Source organism: Chiloscyllium plagiosum, chromosome 19, assembly GCF_004010195.1.
Source record: "Chiloscyllium plagiosum isolate BGI_BamShark_2017 chromosome 19, ASM401019v2, whole genome shotgun sequence".
Classification (NCBI taxonomy): domain Eukaryota; kingdom Metazoa; phylum Chordata; class Chondrichthyes; order Orectolobiformes; family Hemiscylliidae; genus Chiloscyllium; species Chiloscyllium plagiosum.
This window is the reverse complement of record NC_057728.1, coordinates 11,637,151-11,645,826: the sequence shown is the minus strand read 5'-3', so window position 1 is coordinate 11,645,826 and position 8,676 is coordinate 11,637,151. Positions and strand designations below refer to the sequence as shown.

The 8,676-nt window shown below is 44.1% G+C and overlaps 1 protein-coding gene across 1 annotated transcript in view; it reads left to right on the top strand.

Moving 5' to 3' along the window:
• Window positions 1-8,441: 8,441 nt before the first annotated feature.
• fam3c (FAM3 metabolism regulating signaling molecule C) overlaps window positions 8,442-8,676 on the top strand; it is a 45,107-nt gene continuing 44,872 nt past the window's right edge. The window contains exon 1 of the mRNA XM_043709087.1: window positions 8,442-8,614. The gene's annotated coding sequence lies outside the window, so the exon portion shown is untranslated. The remainder of the gene's footprint in view (window positions 8,615-8,676) is intronic.

Genomic DNA, 8,676 nt, shown 5'->3' with positions numbered 1-8,676 from the left:
TGCTGTCAACAGTAAAATTACCTCCTCCATCTAATATTATATAATTGACTTCTGTTGCTAGGTTTTGGGAGGAGTTTCATTATGAGCTCACTGGTTAAAGGTAGATTAGCCACTAGGTAAGCAAATGCACTACATTTTATTCAACATGTTTCTCATGACAAGCCTCAACTGGAGGTTGGCTTACTGTGGTTGACAATAAATTCTATGTTATTACGCAAGTGGGGATAGAAGACATTTGGAAAATCTAAACTAACCGCAGATGTTGGTAATCTGGAATTAAAGCAGAAAATGCAGAGATATTTCAGTGATTCTAGCAAACTTCATGGAGGGAGAAAAACTCAAGTTCAAGACCATGATGTTCAACCGCCAGTGGTGTCATACGAGGAAGGCATTGCAAGTGGGATTTGAAAATCCCATTTTCATTAGGTTCTGGATGCCATGGCCATTAGCACACAGCTCAGTTTTAGAAGGTTCAATGGAACTCCCAACAAGTCTGACTTAGCCACCTGCATATGCAGAGGTCAGCTCTGTTTTTAAAGGAATGCAATTAATGGCCCATTAATCTCTTGGAGCAGACGCTGAAGCCTGTTCCAATGGAGGAGGGTGCCTGGAGACTTTTCAAAGCTGAAATCACCAAATGGACATACCCTGGGGAACATTAGTGCACAGTTCTGTAGAAGTGATGTCCATATTACAGAGGAGGAGGTGCTGGATGTACTGATATGCATAAAAGTGGATTAAACCCCATGACCTGATCAGGCATCACCTAGAACTCTGTGGGAAGCTAGAGAAATGATTACTGGGCCCTTTGCTGAGACATTTGTATCATTGATAGTCACAGGCGAGGTGCCGGAAGACTGGAGGTTGGCTAACGTGGTGCCACCATTTAAGAAAGTTGGTAAGGAAAGGCCTGGGAACTATAGACCAGTGAGCCTGACATCAGTGGTGAGCAAGTTGTTGGAGGGAATCCTGAGGGACAGGATTTACACATGTTTGGAAAGACAAGGACAGATTAGGGATCGTCAGCATGGCTTTGTGCGTGGGAAATCATATCTCAGAAGTAACAAAGAGGATTGATGAGGGCAGAGCGGTAGAGGTGATCTATATGGCTTCCGTAAGGTGTTCGACAAGGTTCCTCATGGGAGACTAGTTAGCAAGTTTAGATCACATGGAATACAGGGAGAACTAGCCATTTGGATACAGAACTGACTTGAAGGTAGAAGACGGAGGGTGGTGGTGGAGGGTTGCTTTTCAGACTGGAGGCCTGTGACCAGTGGTGTGCCACAAGGATCGGTGCTGGGTCCACTACTTTTCATCATTAAATAAATGATTTGGATGTGAACATAGGAGGTATAGTTAGTAAGTTTGCAGATTACACTAAAATTGGAGGTATAGTGGACAGCGAAGAAGGTTACCTTGGATTCCAATGGGATCTAGATCAGATGGGCCAATGGGCTGAGGACGGCAGATGGAATTTTATTTAGATAAATGCGAGGTGCTGCACTTTGGAAAGGCAGGTCAGAGCAGGACTTATACACTTAATGGTAAGGTCCTAGGGAGTGTTGCTAAACAAAGAGACCTTGGAGTGCAGGTTCATAGCTCCTTGAAAGTAGAGTCACAAGTTGATAGGATAGTGAAGAGGGCATTTGGAATGTTTTCCTTTATTGGTCAGAGTATTGAGTAGGGAGTTGGGAGGTCATGTTGCAGCTGTACAGGACATTGGTTAGGCCACTGTTGGAATATTGTGTGCAATTCTGGTCTCCTTCCTATCGGAAAGATGTTGTGAAACTTGAAAGAGTTCAGAAAAGATTTACAAGGATGTTGCCAGGGTTGGAGGATTTGAGCTATAGGGAGAGGCTGAACAGGCTGGGGCTGTTTTCCCTGGAGCGTCGGAGGCTGAGGGATGACTTTATAGATGTTTATAAAAATCATGAGGGGCATGGATAGGATAAATAGACAAAGTCTTTTCCCTGGGGTGGGGGAGTCCAGAACTAGAGGGCATAGGTTTAGAGTGAAAGGGGAAAGATATAAAAGAGACCTAAGGGACAACGTTTTCACATAGAGGGTGGTACGTGTATGGAAGCTGCCAGAGGAAGTGATGGAGACTGGTATAATTACAGCATTCAAAACATATCTGAGTGGGTATATGAATAGGAAGGGTTTAGAGGGATATGGGCCAAGTGCTGGCAAATGGGACTAGATTAGGTTAGGATATCTAGTCGACATGGGTGAGTTGGACTGAAGGGTCTGTTTCCGTGCTGTACATCTCTATGTCTCTATGACTAAGAGACATAATGAACTCTACTCTCCCTCATTTCATTGGACTATAAAACAAAAGTGAATGGAAATAAAATCTTCTGGTTAGAAATGCAACTCTTATAAATCAATATGTTCCTTCTGCAGGTCTGCCAGCATCTGTAGAGACAGAAACAGAGTTAAATTTTCTAGTCTAAAGAAAACTTTTCAGTTTTCAGTTCTGAAGAAACATCACTGGACTTGAAATGTTAACTCTGTTTCTCTGTCCACAGATGCTGCCAGACCTCCTGAGTTTCTCCAGCCTTTTGCATGCATGTTTCAGATTTGCAGCATCTGCAGTACTTTGCTTTTACGTACACAGTTGCTGGGATCAAAGGGAGTAAAAGTTAAAATTTGCTCTTTCTGTTGAAAGGTTTCAGAAGCTGGGGGATCCAACATTGAATCATGTAGTTAACCTTCCATTTGGCTATTTGGCCAATTTTGGGTTCAATGCAGGTCGCCTTAACCACCTGCATATGTAGAAGTTTGCATCTTTCATCTCCTGGGTACCCATCAATGCCAAGCTCAGCATCATCCCCAATTTGTGCATTGACACTTCAAGACGGCATTGCATGAGTAACCCAGTGTGGCATCAGGACCTGCAGGTATCCAGTTGTCAAGCTCCTGGACCCAGTGTGAAGACTGAGCTCACATTTCTGGCCAATGGCCTTTTTACATGGTTCAGGGGTTCTCTGCCAGGATTGCTAGCTTTCTGAGGCAGCACCAACAGCCTCTGTCATTGCAGGATCATGTGAGTTGTCATGGCACGAAACTCTGAAATTCTCTCCTTAAACCTCTCCATCTCTCTGCTCTCCTTCAAAACTCTCCTTAAATCATGTCACATCCTTTTAGCCCCAATATGTCCTTATGTGGCTCAGTATCAAATGTTTTGTATCATTCTGATGATGCGTTTTGGCATGTTTTAACATACTAAGTGTGCCTTGTAAATGAAAGATCTAATTGTTCCCTACCTTGGACAAGAATCCTGTAAAGTTAACATGCAATTACATTAAGCAATGAGGAAGGCAAATGGTATGCACCCTTTGTTGCAAGGTAGTGGCTCAGTGGTTAGCACTGCTGCCTCACAGCACCTGGCACATGGGTTCAATTCCAGCCTCTGGCGACTGTCCGTGTGCAGTCTGCACATTCTCTTTTTGTCTGCGTGGGTTTCCTTCAGATGCTATGGTTTCCTCCCACAGTCCAAAGATGTGCAGGTTGGGTGAATTGGCCATGCTAAATTACCCATAGTGCTTAGGGATGTGCAGGTTAGGTGCATTAGTCAGGGGAAATGTAAATTAATAGGGTTGCAGAATGGGTCTGAGTGGGATATTCTTCGGAGGGTCGGTGTGGACTTGTTGGGCCAAATGGCCTGTTTCCACACTGTAGGGATTCTATGCATTGAGCATGTCTTACTGCAAATTACCTCACACTTTGGTGATAGTAAGATCAGGTCTGTGCTCAGATAGTGAACATTCAAAAGCTTTAATAAACATAAAACAAAGGTTAAAGGCAAGACAATTTGCTGAAACTCTACAAACTCAAGAACTAATTCCATGTGATCTCACGCCTCTGCCTCAGTCGCTATTCTTCAAGTAAAGGTTTATTTAACACTTTATTCTATGTTGGTGAGCTGACATGTAAAGTGATGTTCCCGCTAAGTTGTGCGGTTGCATGTCTATACAGCTGACGCGGAGGTTGAACCCCTCCGTTAATTAAAACCAAACACCCAGAAAAGTTCACCTCACCTCTTAATCTGCTAAAAGTGTGTGTCAGTGGAAGAGAACTCCTAATTTCCATGATGTAAAGAAAAATAATAATTTATTTTCCAAACTGTAACAGTGATACTATACAAAACTATTAACAAATCCAAGCCCCCTTTTTCTTAACTAATTATTATCTGACCCCAACTCAATAAAAATGCTGCTCCAATTGCACAACTATTAAACATTACATTAACTTAATTTCTCAAAGTCCGTGCATTCTCTACTCCTTCTGTCCTTCTGATTCTGCTGTCTTCTCTCTGGGTCATCTTCTTACTTTTTACCACTTTTACAGAAAAAGGTATCTTTTGATAGAGAGTGCCTTCTGAGATTTCTTGGAGAGATAAATGTTTATTTCTTTGGATGGCAGTTGCTCTCTGGTTCGATGGGCAGTTGCTCTGACTGGTTTTCAACATGCCCGTGCTTTATACCCCCAACATCGTTCCCTGTTATTGGTCCACTGTTGTCAATACAATAAATTCAAACTCCATTGGGTTTTAGTATTCTGGGCATAATTTGAATTAATTGGTTAAATTTGAATTGTTGTCAAAACAGCAACCAAAACTCAGGTATCAATTTAACAGTCAACATGTTTCTATTTTGGAACAGCCTGTCTCTTAGCTGTTCTGACCCCTGTCAGCTGTGGCTGTACAGTAAATTCAGAAAACACTTTCTATCTTAAAGTGACCATACACTCTTTCAACTTTGGAGCAATACTCAATTGATGAGCATATTTAAGATTGAAATCAGTAGATTTCTGGACAGTAAATGGACAGGTAAGAATCTAACAAGCATTAAAGACCAATCCTGAAGACATATCAAGCCTGGACTAGTTATAAATGAATAGGTTACAACAGAATGGCATGTTTTCATTAACATGCTATCCAAATTCACTGAGAGGGTGACGTTATAGAGGTTTATAAAATCATGAGGGGCGTGGATAGAGTAAATAGACAATGGTGGGGGAGTTCAGAACGAGAGGGCAAAGGTTCAGAGTGAGAGGGGAAAGATATAAAAGGGACCTAAGGGGCAACTTTTTCACACAGAGGGTAGTGCATGTATGGAATAAGCTGCCAGAGGAATGGTAGGGGCTGGTACAATTACAACATTTAAAAGGCATCTGGATGGGAAGATGAATTGGAAAGGTTTGGAGGGCCAAGTGCTGGCAAAAGTGTCTAGATTAGGTTCGGACATCCAGTCGGCATGAATGAGTTGGACTGAAAGATCTGTTTCTGTGCTGTACATCTCTATGATTCTATGTCAAGCTTCAAGTGATCCAGTGTAAGTTTGAGTCTGAAACCATTATACTTCCAGGTCACACAGTAAGAAACAGTCAAAGAATGTGTCTCTTAAATGTTTCTGACATAATGACCTTGAGATTTAACTCCTCAGATCAGGTTGAATGCACATGCCCTGTCTCTGTTTCTATTTGAGTTATGATAAACATCTGGTTCAGTTTTGAAGTTTTCAATTGATTCTGCTACAGTAGGGTTTTAGTGGTTCCAAAGTTTTGAAATTTATGGCATGTGGACATTGCTGCCTAGGCCATGTGCTCCTCAGATGCCGCCTGACCGGCTGTGCTTTTCCAGCACACCACACTTGACTCTGATCTCTAGCATCTGCAGTCCTCACTTTCTCCCAATCTTTATTGCCCACTCTCCATTTCCCTGGAGAAGCTGAAGACGAGCCTCTTACATTCTGCAGTCATTTGGGCGTAGGGACGTTTACAACATTGTTAGGAAGGGAATTCCAGGATTTTGTCACAGCAACAGTGAAGAAATTGGTGATATAATTCCAAATAAGGATGTGCAAAGTTAAAAATCACACAACACCAGGTTATAGTCCAACAGGTTTATTTGCACGGACTAGCTTTTGGAGCACTGCTCCTTCATCGGGTGGTGGTGGAGTATCTCCACAACCACCTGATGAAGTAGCAGCATTCCAAAAGCCCATGCTTCCAAATAAACCTGTTGGGCTATAACCTGGTGTTGTGTGATTTTTAACTTTGTACACTCTAGTCCAACATTCCAAGTCACTAGAACATCTTGACACCAGGAACATCTACGTAAGAATCCTACTCATTGACTTCAGCACTGTTATACCCTCGAGACTGATTACTAAACCTAGTGATCTCGGACTAAGCCCCACTCTCTGCAACTGGGTCCTCAGTTTCCTGATCCACAGGCCACAATCAGTGAAGATTGGGGATACTATTTCATCCTCAATAACACTCAATGCTGGAGCCCCCCAAGGGGTGCGTACTCAGCCCTCTACTGAACTCACTGTATACCCATGTTGTCGCCAAATACCAGACTAATGCCATTTACAAGTTCGCTGATGACACCACCATAGTTGATTGAATCTCAGGTGGCGACGAAACAGATTACAGACGGGAGGTGGAAAACCTGGAAAAATAGTGCACTGGGAACAACCTAGCTCTCAATGCCAGCAAAACCAAGGAAGTCATTATTGATTTTCGGCGGGATGTTACTCATGCCCCCCTACACATTAACAGCACTGAGATGGAACAAGTGGAATGTGTTAAGCCCCTGGGAGTGGTCATCCACAACAAGCTTTCTTGAACTCTTCATGTGGACGCACTGGTTACAAAGGCCCAACAATGTCTCTCAGGCAGCTGAGAAAATTTGGCATGATGGCCGATACCCTTGCCAACTTTTACAGGTGTGCCATCAAGAGCATTCTGCCTGGATGTATCACTACCTGGTATGGCAACTGTACCATTCAAGATCGAAGATGGTTATAGAGAGTGGTGAACTCAGCCCAGACAATCACAAAGGCCAACCTCCTATCTATAGAATCCATCTACCAGGCACGCTGTCAAGGAAAGGCCGACAGCATTCTCAAAGATCCAACCCACCCTGGCAATGCTTTTCTACAACCTCTACCATCAGGGAGAAGGTACAGAAGCCTGAACACACGCACCAGCCAGTTTCGAAACAGTTTCCACCCAACTGTTGGCAGAATACTGAATGGATTCATAAACTCTTGACATTCGCCTGTACCTGCGCTTTTGTTTTTGCCGCTATTTACTTATTATTTACTATCTAGGGGTTAAGGTACATAATTCTAAAAAAGGGTGGCATGGTGGCTCAGTAATTAGCACTGCAGCCTCACAGCACCAGGGTCCCAGGTTCGATACCAGCCTTGGGTGACTGGCTTTGTGGAGTTTGCACATTCTCCCTGTGTCTGTTGGTGTGGTCTGGTTGGGCCGAGGTTTCCACACTGTAGGGAATCTAATCTATGCTACTTAACTCTGTGATCTGCCTGTATTGCTCGCAGGACAAAGTTTTTCACTGTGTCTTGGTACATGTGACAATAAATTCAATTCAATTCAATTCGCCGGCACCTCCAAATCACACATAAGGATGGTGTGTCAACTGGGGGAGTGTTGCCATGCATCTGCTGCTCTTATCCTTCTCTTTGGTAAGATTGTAGGTTTGTATCTGATTTTGAAGCAAGTTTGGTAAGTTGCTAGAGTGGGAATCTTCCAACCAGACAGCCCTCTGAACACAACACTAACTTCAATTTTTGGGAAGAACTGTTTATTTGTCATTCACACTTACTCTGGAAAAGTGTTTTGATTTTTGTCATAACCATTACCATCTCTGCCTGTTCTTTCGTGGCATCTTTGTTATTTAATCTCTCCTGCCCAATCCCTCCCCTTCAGCAATATAAAAATCAGTTGAATTGCAATGTTTAAATTTCAGTTCAGAAGAATCGTTGAGTCAAAAAGCAGTGCAATTGCCCTCTCTGCAGATAAGGTCAGGCCTGCTGAGCCTTTCCAGAACTACTTGCTCCTATTGCAGACATCCGCCATCTTTAAAGTTAAATGTCACACAACACCAGGTTATAGTCCAACAGGTTTATTTGGAAGCACTAGCTTTCGGATCGTTGCTCCTTCACCAGGTAGTTGTGGCCCACAACCACCTGATGAAGGAGTCGCGCTCCGAGAAAGCTACTACTTCCAAATAAATCTGTTGGACTATACCCTGGTGTTGTGTGATATTTAACTTTGTACACCCCAGTCCAACACCTGCTTCTCCACATCTTGTCACCATCCTGAAAGGCAAAGACAGTATTTCAATCACTTCAGTGTTCCGCCTTTGACCGGCAGGTGGCAGTGCCAGTGGAGGATGAGTTGATTCCACCTGCGACCTGCAGGTGGCGGTGCCGACGGAGGGTAAGTTGATTCCGCCTGTGACCTGCAGGTGGCGGTGCCGACGGAGGGTGAGTTGATTCCACCTGTGACCTGCAGGTGGCAGTGCCGACCGAGGATGAGTTGATTCCACCTGTGACCTGCCGGTGGCAGTGCCGACGGAGGGTGAGTTGATTCCGCCTGTGACCTGCAGGTGGCGGTGCCGGGGGAGGGCAGTCTTCCTTGTTGGTTGTTTCCATCAAGGGCTCGGTCGTTCAGTCTCAGCGGAGGAAGGGATCGGAGTGGACACGATCAGAGAGGGAGAGAGACAGACGGATAGTAAGTGAGCGAGCGTCTTCCGATCGCGCAACTCTATGTAGTCGTTGACAACGAGTCCGAACAGGTAAGAGGCTAGTATTCTTCCCCCTGCACCACCCCCCCTCTCCCCTGCACCCCCCCCCCTCC